We start from the raw sequence: 10,174 nt of genomic DNA, 5'->3' as shown, positions 1-10,174 counted from the left end.
CCTCATGGGACAGAATGCTGAGGAGAAAGTGAACCCTCCCTACCAAGTGACAGGTTAGTAAGATGATTCTCAGGTGTAAGTCAGGAGCAAGGTGACATTGATAATCCCACAAATTGAGGAATCCCTTTAAGAAGTCAAGATGCCTTTGTTTCATAATGCCAATAGGATAGCAAAAAGAAATAGTATCAAAAGATTTCAGTCTGCCTACCATAATTCAGAATGACTTGAAACTCTAGATTCTCCTCTACCAGCCTCCTGAGTGCTAAGATTATCTGTGTGCCTCCTGTTATCATGCCTCTACACCAAGTTCAAAAAGAGTTTTTTTCCATATATGCTAGGAGAATCCTGGATGTGTACTACTTATTGTAAAAGTCTTGATCTCTTTCCTCTCCCAAAATTTCCCCCCAGAAATAGCCTAACAATTAATTGATGAGGGTATTTCCAGGACCTGAGTGTGCAGGGTTATATAAAAAGGGACTTCTGGTTTCTGACTATTTCTATATTGGTTGACACTTTCTTCACTTTGGCTTTTCTTGAGAAACTGTCTCATCACATTGTTTCATAACACACCAACTCCTTCCCTTGATTCCAATATAGCATTTTTCTCAAGAACCCAGTTGCATTGCAGTGCATGGTTTGTGGTAAATTACTTCAGTATTTCATGAAGGGAACATTTTTTATGATCAAGAAAATGGAGGAATTTAGATTTTTTATTACTTTCATTCTTTTTAAAAAAATGTATTGGGCTGGGAGTTTGGCCTAATGGTAGAGTGCTTGCCTAGCATGCACAAAGACCCAGGTTCGATTCCTCAGTACCACATACATAGGAAAAAGCTGGAAGTGGTGCTGAGGCTCAAGTGGTAGAGCTCTAACCTTGAGAAAGTCCAAGGACAGTGCTCCGGCCCTGAGCTCAAGCCCAGGACTGGCAAAAAAAATTGTATTTTATTGTTGGGTAATGTATAGAGGGGTTACAGTTACATTGATCAGGTAGTGATTGGGTATATTACTTCTTGAACATTGATACCCCTTCTCATGTTTTTCTCCCACCTCTCCTCCCCCCACCCCTCCCAATCATCTTTTTTTCCTCATTCCCTTTTCTATTTCAAATGAACAAATACAATATATGTAACAGAGTCAGATACAGAAACAACATGAGAAAAGAACATGGAATGCTTCATGAATCTGTGTGTCATCCTTGCATGAGGCCATGCTAATGTCTGTATCCTTCCAGTGTTAGTACATGTGATGCTGAAGCGAGCCCACTTGCATTATTTCTTACAAGTGTGCCATGCTAGTCTGCTTTGAATGCTTGAAAAGGAACCTTAAAGACATTACAGAAACCCACATTCTGGTCCTTACACACATTTAAGGGCTTACACTTGCTAGGCAAGTGTTCTACTACTTGAGCTAATGCCATCAGCCCTGAAGAAGTCTTGGCAAGAAATAATAGTTCTGTCTGATTTTGAAAGACTGAAAGGCCCCATCTACCTTGAACTTTTTTGTGGGTCATGGGGCTTGAACTCTGGGCCTTGGCACTGTCCCTGAGATCTTCAGCTCAAGCCTGCTTCCCTACCCATGTGCCAAGCCTCACTTCCCATTTTCTGGAGGTTAATTGGAGATAAGAGTCTCAGGTACTTTGGTGCCCAGGCTGCCTTTGAACCTTGATCCTCAGATCTCAGCCTCCTGAGTAGCTAGCATTATAGGCGTGAGCCACTGTGCCAGGCCCCTTGAACATGTTTTAATTCCTTATCTGTGATTGACAAAACTCCTATGTTAGACTAGAGATTTTGGGAAAGAACAGAAAAGCCCATACACATGTATGTGTTCATTGTATTGGTTTTGTTTTTAAACAAAGAGATAATGCATTTGACTGTGCAAGCTATACCTACATAAGTTTAAGAGAAGTAATGGTAAAACAGAACTTGTAGTGAAGCAATGTGACCGTGGGAAATTCCATTAATTATTTTTTGAAGCTTCAGATAATTTGTACAGGGCAGTTGCAATTTAACATGTCCATGGTTGTCTGGAACTTCTCCACCATTATCCTTTCCATTTTTTTCTATTTTATCTATCTGTTCCACTCCCAGAAGCACTTCACATTTCCTACTTCCTTTGTCACATATGTATAGTGAATATGCTATTTGCCTTCATTTTCTCTTTTCGTAACACACATAACACACACACGTCACTCCTTTTGTTAATGGGGAGTTGGTGGGTATTTAGACAACAAAACATGCATAAAAAGCCCCGTAGCATTTCTTGGGTACAGTTAGTCATCTCAAATGTTGCAAAATACCTAAGGGAAAGGAAAACCAGAAAGCGGGGGAGGTGGTTAGTGGTTCAAATAATATAGTGACTAATTTGTGCTGACTAATATCGGTGAACTCATTGTGAGTAACAATAGTGAATTTAGCAGGACTATAAGTAGAAGATCTATTTAAAAGTTGCTTTAGTACAAAAGATAATTGAATTGTCTCCCTTTGGGAGATTCGGAAGTGATTCATTTAGCCCTTACAAAGTACAAGTGTGGCTCCTTTTGCACTTGTTTCCTGGGATGAATTCTTGGCAGATGATCTTGCCTGTGGTTGAGTAAAACAAGGTAGGCAGTGATGTTTTCAACTGAATGCACAAAAGGTCTGCTTGAATTTATCTTCTTGGGTTATTATTTTCTTACCATGGTATATATAAAAGTAGTACTCACAATCATTTGCATAGAAACATAGATGGTTATCTTTTCAAAATGAAGGATTAGAATAAATAGTAAATACATAATTGACCAAAATGTACAGATTAATGTGTTGTGAGATTTTTAGTGCTTCTCAGTTTCATCCTTGTTAAAAGTGAGAACATCTTCCCTCTGAAACTTCTTTACTCTTTTTTTTGGTTGTTGATTCTGGGATTTGAAATCGGGGCCTAGGTGCTCTCCCTGAGCTTTCGTACTCAAGGCTAGCATTCAGCCACTGGAGCTTGGGGTGGATGGCAGTTTATTAGGAGATAAGAATCTCATAGGCTCTCTTGCCTGGGCTGGCATCAAACCATGGTCCTGAGATCTCAGTGTCCTGAGTAGTTAGGATTATAGGGGTGAGCCATTAGTGCCTGATTGAAACTTCCATTTTTCCAACTCTACTTGACCCTAGGGGCTTTTCTGATGTTTCCTAATACAGGATTTGTTCTCCTTGTATTGATCCTGATTATTGGCTGGTATCTTGTCTTCTTCAATAACTCCACATGGGTTGTTATTGTTGTAATGCTGACACCTCTCTAACTGAGACTCAAGTGTGGAGCAGGAACTTAAAATGCATGTGAAGCAATAAGATCATGAATCATACATAAAAGATTGATTTACCAAACCATGTGTTGGAGGTTAACATGATGTCATTTGTGATTTTTTTTTCCTTTTGCCAAAATAACAAACTCAGTTAAACCTTGGATGTGATTGATTGCTTAAATTTTAGCTAAACCCTTTAATTGACTTTATCTTTCATTTTTTAAATATTGTTTATTTTGCTTTGCTTAAATTATTTAGGATTTGTAGAGACTTGTCACTCTTAATTTTGTGACTATATATGCTTGTGTGTAAAATTAGAAAAGAATCCCATATTCTTATTTGTATGAGTAAGGATTTGAAGAAGTCATTTTCTCATTTTTGTGTAATAAATAAGGAAATTATCTCCACGTGTGAATTTGAATGACATCAATAAAGAAGAAAAGGCTTAGATTTTGCTGGTGAAGATGCTCTCTGAAAATCTTTGAATATTTACATACAATATTTATATATTTTTGAATATTGAATATTTAAATAAATGTGAATCCACAGGCAGTTTAAATGGTTTGGTTTGTTTTAGAGAAATCTAAGGATTTAGAAATGAAACCATATATTTTGAATTTACCTCAATTTAATTTCATTTGTAACATTAGAAAAGTAGATGGGTAGAGCTAGAGATAGAGAAAGAGAGAAATAATGTTATGTAAATACATATTTTCAGCAATTTTGTAATAGGATTAACGAACAGAAGAGGTACTGAGAACAGACCAGTTCAATATATTTTCTTCAATTTTGATAATAAATTTAGATGACATTTGTAGTTCCATAGAATGTAGAGCTTAGTGTTATATAAAGGGAAAGTTTCATCTACAAAATTTGCTTTTACCATTATAGCAAGTTGTTTTGAAAAGGAAAGAGTTTTGAGAAAATCTCATTTTCTTTTCATAGTCTACTCTGAAGAGCCCATTGGTATGAGATTAAAAAAAAATCTCATGGATTTAAGATTTATATGGGTTTAAGAATTGCTTTAAGCCTTTGCTTCACACCTTTTTCCTTTTTTGAGGGTGTCTCTTGTGTTTCAGGGCCAGGATCACAATCTTTATTACTTTTTTGATGGGATAGAGACAGGGTGTATTGTACTTTAGCTGGCCTTACACTCGGGATTAAGGTTGCCTGAGCCTCAAGTGCTAAAATTGGAGGTATGCACCATTGTGCCTGTCTCTGTGGTCCATTCTTATGTACCGCAAGTACTTACTATATAAAATGAAGAGACGGACATTGTCCATGCTCATCTAAATTTAAACATTTGGAAATAGTTTTGAAGATCTTTAGAAATAGATTTGTAAATATCATGACTCTATTTTTATTTTGGCACATAAATACCCTAAATGGATTCCTTATTTTGTATTTTTCTTTTAAAAATTCACACTAGCAGTATTTGAAATGCCTTTGCTAAAATGGACCTAGAAGTCTTTTTCCGACTATGGGAGAATACATGATTTGGATTATTATTCATATTATTTTCTTTTCCTACTGGAGATTGAACTTAGGGCCTCATACTTGGTAACCAGACACTACCAGTTGACATTCTTCCAGCCCTTTTTGTGTTTGTCTTTTTCTGTGATTATGTGAAGTTATTCTGAGATAAAGGCAGATACAATCCTACTTATACTTCCCCCGTCACTGGGATGACAGATTTGCACCACTGTACTTAGCCATTACTCTGGATGGAGTGTCTTGAATTTTTATTTCCTGGGTTGTCACCTTCTCAAATTGCGCTCCTGATTTCTATCTCCCAAGTCCTTAAGATGATAGGCTTAATCCACTGTGTGCAGATCTTTGAAACTTTCATAAGGAAGATAGTGAATGGGTAAGCATGATTGGTGTCCAGAAGCAAAGGAATTGGAGGACTCTTCACTACATGGTCTTGACTTGACAAGGAGCCTAGGTTTTTGGCTTTGATATGAACCAGACATGACATAAACCAGAGAACGTGAATCCTATATTTTGAGATGCAGAGATCAGAGGGGGACCTGCATCATCAGAATGGTGAAACCAAGGTGGACACTGATTTGCTCCTTAATGTAGTTTGTTTTTGGATCATGTGGAGTTTTCAAGTATGTGGGAGGATGGCAAGTTTGTTGATCAGCAGCAGTACAGAGAAGGCAGGGAATGGAGAAGAAGGGCATATTAAATGTGATGAATGGCTGGATAAACATCATTGTAATATTTTGGAATGAAAATGAAGCTTGAATTCTGAAGGAAGACATTTCTAGAGAATAAAACAAGTGCTTTTTTTTTGGGTGGCCGTGGGACTCGAACTCTGGACCTGGGTGCTGTCCCTAACTCTTGAGCCCACAGCACCTCTCCTGGTTTTCTGGTGATTAATTGGACATAAGAGACTCATGGGCTTTGTAGTGCCCAGGCTGTATTTAAACCTCGATCCTCAGACCTCAGCTTCCTGAGTAGCTAGGATTACAGGCGTGAGCCACCATGCCTGGCAAAACAAATGCTTTTCTACACTCACTGAAAGCATACAACCAACAAAGGAATGTGCCCATTGGAGCTCAAGAGGAAATTTCTCTCAGCTGATAGAGGTGATAGAGGACAGGTGAACAAGTATCTGTAGTCCTTGCAGAAAAGAGTGCCATCTAGTGGAATCAGTTAACCAACATGAACTGCATTCAAAACTGTCTAAATATATGTACCAACTGGTTTTCCTTCACAAAGAATGTGTTATTATCAATTTTTTCTTGAATTGGTTGTTGTGCCTGGTCTCATCTGATTTGCATAAAAGTTGTTAAAATCGTAGTGTATTCCCATCTCTCCTTGGCCCAGTTTACTCTATGACGCAGGGTTGATATACACACTTATCATGACCATGAAAATAATATTGCTACCAAACTACTAACCTTTAGACTCGATTCAGATTTCACCAGATTTTTCCTGTTCTAGGATCCTATACTGTTTTTAGTCATGTCTCCTTAGGCTCCCAAATATGAGATAATTCTTCCTCAGTTCAAAGAAAGTTACTAAAACCCCTTCTCTGGAAATTTGATTGTCATATGATATAGTTAAAAATATACATTATGTAGAAAATGGAAAGGTAATTATGAATTAGGTGCTGGTGGTTCACATCTGTATTTTTAGATATTTTGGAGACTGAAATATGTGGATAATAGATCAAAGTCAATCTGTCAGGAAAGACTTTGTGTGTAGAGCTTGAATTCAGGCCCTAGGCCTTGTCCATTCTATAACACTTGAACCAACTGTGCTTCTGGTAATTTCATGGATTATTGGAGATAATAGTCTCATGGACTTTTCTGCTTGGACTTAGCCTTGAACTTTTTTTTTTGTCGGTTGTGGGACTTGAACTCTGGGTGTTGTCCCTGAGCTCTTCAGCTCAAGGCTACTGCCACAGTGCCACTTCCAGGTTTTTTCTGGTGGTTAATTGGAGATAAGTGTCTCAGGGACTTTAATGCCCAGGCTGGCTTTGAACTGCGATCCTCAGATCTCAGCCTCCTGAGTAGCTAGGATTATAGGTGTGAGCTAATGGGCCAAGCTTAACTTTAAATTTCTATCCTCGGATTTCAAACCTCCTGAGTTGCTATGATTGCTGCACAGCTTAAAAGTTGATCTCAAATGGTTTCATAATACTTGGCCCATTTAAACACTGTCTATATCAAAATAGAGCTTATTAGTGTTAGGACCAGATTCTCTAATTTACTTTCTGTCGCATTATGTTTAAAAGCAAACATTTCTATTACAAATTTTAATTAAAAATAGAATTGATTTTTGACCCACCAACTTTCTGATTTTATTTCCCCACCCCAGCATGCCGTATTTGAAAGATGAGACTAATACTAATGCAAAACCAAGACAGGATTTTTTTTTGGGCTTCACTCTGTGTTGCCTTTTGGACTGTGTAAGTGTCCTGAATGCAATGACCAGAGTGAATTGTGCCATTCCTGAAAGTTGTGGAAAGGCCTGGAATTTCCAGAAGATATAAAGTTTTTATCACTTCTCTATACCCCAAATCAACCCAAAAGTAGTGAGACTATATGGAATGAAACCATCCCCAGATTAAAAGGGGATGATTCAGAAAATGCTTCAAATAATAGAGATAATTCTTTAGAAATCACCTTATCAGTTTTGAAATTAGGCTGAGGGAATGATAGATATGCTCTGGCTCCAAGATGCCAACAGGCCTTTCAGCGATAGATAACCTATGAAGTAACCAAGCTGTGCTTCTGGCAGGTATCATGCTTGCTCTGATATCTTTTTTCAACGTATTTTGTAATTGGGCCTTCCTTATTTCTCCATATTGGTTCTTGAACAACTCAGATTTTGGGCTCTATTCCTCAGCCTTTTGCTCAAGGCTGTTGCTTTACCACCTAAACCACAGCTTTACTTCCAGCTTTGGGCTATTTATGGACTTTTTCCTCCCTAGGATGGCTTCAAAATATGGCCCTCTGGTCTCAGCTTCCTGAATATCTTGGATTACAGGCATGAGCCATTGGTGCCTGGCTGTGCTTGCTTTCTGAATCCATTTTAATTTATGCCTTTACCTAAATATATAGTCAAAGTTCTTTCAATGTGAAAACACAGAATGGAATTTTTACCTTTAAGATAGCCTAAGGAAATAGAAGAATTTCTCTTCCCAGCTTTTGACCTAATATTGGAATCTTTCGCTTCAATTTCCTTGCCACCTAGATAACGCAGCTGGGCCCTGAGGTGGGTAGAAGTTTCATATAACCTCATAATGTCCTCTTGGTTGATAGCAATAAATTCATTCTACCTGTATTTGTGTCTAATGCCTTGAAACTGAAGCCTTGGGAAGTTATGACTAAAGGCCACATTCTGATCATTGTAGACAACTTGCAAAAGCGTTTTGTTCTTTACATCAGGGCTGTTTCTGCTAGTCACAAGAGAAGCACACCACATACACTGAATACAAGAAGCAAGCATTTTTCAGTACGAGTCCATTTCCACAGTGTACTAGATCATATTACATCTTGTGAACTGAGCTGGAAGAGCAGCGTGAATGCATTCCCAAGGAAATGGAGAAATAAGGAATTTGCCTATTCAGCTAAGCTTCTAGAACTTTGTATGTTTATTGGAGACTGGATTCTTAAGAGATGATTTCTACATTAATGTTTAGCTAGAATGTGATTATTTTTCTTGAATCTCCATTTTATTTTGACAACTTGAGTCGATCATGAAGCATTTCCATAGCATGATTTCAATATAAATATTTCCTCCTGGTAGGTGAAAAAAATGTTACTAGTTTTTGGGTGTATAATTCAGATTTGTCGCATGCTCTTTCAGTATAACCCTTTCAAAATGGTATTAGATATCATACATAGATGAGCTAAAGTGAGAACACAGTTTCATATTCCCCCTATAAATTTCAGAAGATGAGATTTCATTGAGAATTTTTATATCAGTATGGATCTTATTTCTAGCTAATGTTTTTAACAATTGTCCAATAGGTACTTTAACTTTTATGATAATAATAATTTGCTAGCCTTTAAAATTAAAATTTACAATGGATAGTAGTGGGTCTTGTTTATAATTCTAAAATTAAAATTTACAGTGGATACTAGTGTGTCTTGTTTATAATTCTTGATACTAGGAGGGTGAGGTTTGAGTATCATGGTCCAAAGTTGGCCTGTGCAGGAAATTCTGTGAAACTGTTAACCAATTAACAAGCATAATGCTAAAAATGGAGCTGTGGCTCAAGTGATAGTATCCTTTTTTTCTGGTCCTGGGGCTTGAACTCAGGGCCACGGATCTGTCCCTTAGCCTCTGTGCTTAATGCTAGTGGTCTACCTCTTGAGCCACAGCACCACTTCCAGCCTTTTCTGAGTAGTTTATTGGATATAACATTCTCAAAGACTTTACTGCCTAGGCTGGCCTAGAACCACAATACTCACATCTCAGCCTCCTGGGTAGCTAGGATTACTGGTGTGTACCACTGGCACTCTGCTTAGTAGGGACAGAAAGGCATGAGTTGAAGCTCTACTACTGATGCACAAATAAGTGGAATTTTTGTCACTGTGATTAAGTGGTTATAAAACCATTCCCATGATTTTTCATTTTTATATGCATTTGAATCTTTGTGATCTGTAAGAGAGCGGCAGGCTTCTCCTCATTATAGATTGTAATGAAGTGTGTGAAAGTAAATTCGAAGCCTATACAAAGAACTTAGTAATTTTAACTATTAAGGTTTCATTTCTTTTACTCATTTTCTTAGGTAACCCCGAGTATGCTATACTTTTTTAAATAAGCCAGACTTGGCTCCACTTGGCTTTTATCACCTTTCCTCCTACATTATTTGAAATGCTTTCTTAACTATAATTTGCAGAGATAATAGAAATATATGAATTGCCCATGATTAATACCAAATCAAAGCATTCTGTCATGCTTCAGATTCTCTTTGTCTAACACTCATACTACCTGATGTGGTTAGCACATAGAATAGCCCTTTCTTGTCACATACATTATGAAGGTAGCCACTCAATTCTGTGCTCAATCACACACTTACCAAGAGAGTCTCCCATCTCTGCAAGATGGTTTATTATCTTTAGAGAAGCTTTGGCCCATGTGAGAGCAGTCAGTTGCACCTGGGAAGTGGGGATCTAGAAATTTGATGAAAAGGAATAGAAGGGTATGTGTTGTGATGGGCTTGCCTGCTTTGGGCCGATTAGTTGTCCCTTTAATTCTCCAGATTAGTTTGTAAGCTTGTTCTCTGTTTTCCTCTCAGGAATGATGTGGTCATTCATAGTCATATTTGGCAACAAAATACCTAGTCTAAAAAGAGCTAGCAATAATTTTCTTTGCCTAGAAGAGATATTTTAGAGGTAGCTAATTCATTCCCTGCCTCCTCCTTTTAAATAGAGAAACTGA

At 37.6% G+C, this 10,174-nt stretch overlaps 1 non-coding gene across 1 annotated transcript; it reads right to left on the bottom strand.

The window, feature by feature from the left end:
* Window positions 1-1,158: 1,158 nt before the first annotated feature.
* Window positions 1,159-1,263, bottom strand: LOC150040641 (U6 spliceosomal RNA). Its single transcript, XR_016533908.1, has one exon. It is a non-coding gene; the product is annotated as a U6 spliceosomal RNA (small nuclear RNA).
* Window positions 1,264-10,174: the final 8,911 nt, after the last annotated feature.

This window comes from Megascapheus bottae, chromosome X (genome assembly GCF_031878675.1).
Source record: "Megascapheus bottae isolate mThoBot1 chromosome X, mThoBot2.hap1, whole genome shotgun sequence".
NCBI lineage: Eukaryota > Metazoa > Chordata > Mammalia > Rodentia > Geomyidae > Megascapheus > Megascapheus bottae.
Note: the sequence above shows the minus strand (reverse complement) of the source record. Positions and strands in the feature narration are given on the sequence as shown.